The sequence below is a fragment of the Nannospalax galili genome, unplaced genomic scaffold (genome assembly GCF_000622305.1).
Source record: "Nannospalax galili isolate Female #2095 unplaced genomic scaffold, S.galili_v1.0 scaffold682, whole genome shotgun sequence".
NCBI lineage: Eukaryota > Metazoa > Chordata > Mammalia > Rodentia > Spalacidae > Nannospalax > Nannospalax galili.
The window spans coordinates 412,341-413,921 of NW_008348076.1; the positions used below are offsets into that span (position 1 = coordinate 412,341).

General features: G+C 42.0%; 1 protein-coding gene across 3 annotated transcripts in view; it reads left to right on the forward strand.

Moving 5' to 3' along the window:
- The window catches only part of Kiaa1841 (KIAA1841 ortholog), a 75,801-nt gene that overhangs the window by 34,778 nt on the left and 39,442 nt on the right, over nucleotides 1–1,581 (forward strand). The window lies entirely within an intron of this gene.

The following is a 1,581-nucleotide window of genomic DNA, read 5'->3' on the forward strand; positions in this document are numbered from 1 at the left end:
TATATAAGTGTTATATTAAGTTTAACAGGAGAACTAAATTTATTTCCAGTTGAGTCTGGTGACTGCAGAGAGTTGTGGAGTTTCCATCATCTGTCTGCTTTTCATAGTCTGTCATAGTCATTAGCATACGGCACATATCAATGCTTATATTCACCACAAGATTTCATTCTGAGTTGGTAAAATATCTCAGGAAAGCAGAGACTTTAAATTGTATGTGTACTTTAACAATAGCCTACTGCTAGAAACTTTTCCAAAGAAGTAATGCTAAGTCTGTGAAAGCATTTAATAAGGATGTTCATTGATATATTAAGTATGTTAACTAGTGCCCCAGAGAAACCTAAATGATTAAAACAAGGACACAATAGTGTAGCTATATAAAACACATCAGTTCTTTTTTTAAAAAAAAGATTGGTTTTCAGTTACATTTATCTGTATGTGGGTGTGTGCACATGAGTCTAGGTGCCTGCAATGCCCAGAGGTGTTGGATTCCCTGGACTTGGGAGTTACAGGGTCATGCGTACTGAGAGCCAAACTCTGGTTCTCTGCAAAAGCACTACATGCTCTTAACCACTGGGCCACCTCTCCAGCCCTCAAATCAGTCCTTAATGTGTCCCCTTCAAGGGTAATGTTGTGAACTGCGCATGGTGGTGCACTCCTGATATCCCAGAATTTTGGAGGCTTAAGATTTGGTAGCTAGCCTCAGCTATATAGCAAGTTCATAACCCAGCCTGAGCTACATCTTCAGACCCCTCCTCCTACCTCAAAAAGCCAAGGGGCTGGGTAGGGCTGGCAAGATAGTTCAGGAGGTAAAGGCACTTACTATGCAGACCTGATGACCTGAGTTCAATTCCCAGAACCCACATAAAGGTTAAAGGAGAGAACTGACTCCATGAAGTTGTCCTGTGACCTACACATACACATTGTAGCATGAACACATGCCCCACAGACACACCTCATACATACGAAGAAATAATTATTTTAGAAAAAAATAAGGGCTGGCTGGGCATGGTGATCCATGCCTTTAATCTAAACACTCAGGAGGTAGAGGCAGGTAGGTATAGATCTTTGTCAGATCGAGACCAGACTGGTTTACGTAGCAAGCTCCAGGCCACTTGGGGCAAAAACAAAACAAAGAATAACAACAAAACAAGGACTGGGGATGTTGCTCAGGGGTAGAGTGCTTGCTAGCATGCATATGACCCTAAATTTGACCCTCACACCCCTTAATAAAGGAAATAAGGGGCTGGAGAGATGGTTCAGTGGTTAAGAACATTGGTTGTTCTTGCAGAAGACCTGGGTTTGAATTCCAGTACCCACATGGCAGCTAACAACTGTCTGTAACTCTAGTTCCAAGGGATCTGATGGCCTCTTCTGTCCTCCGCAGTCATTGCATGACACAGGTGCACTTACCTATATGCAGGTAATACACACATACATATAAAATGAAAATAATAAATAAAATATTTTTTAAAAAAGAAAGAAAAGGGAAGGGAAAATATTCTTTTGGTGGGGGGCTTTTTGAAACAGGGCCTCCCAGTAGCCTCAGCTGGCCTGGAACTCACTATGTAGACCAGGCTGGCC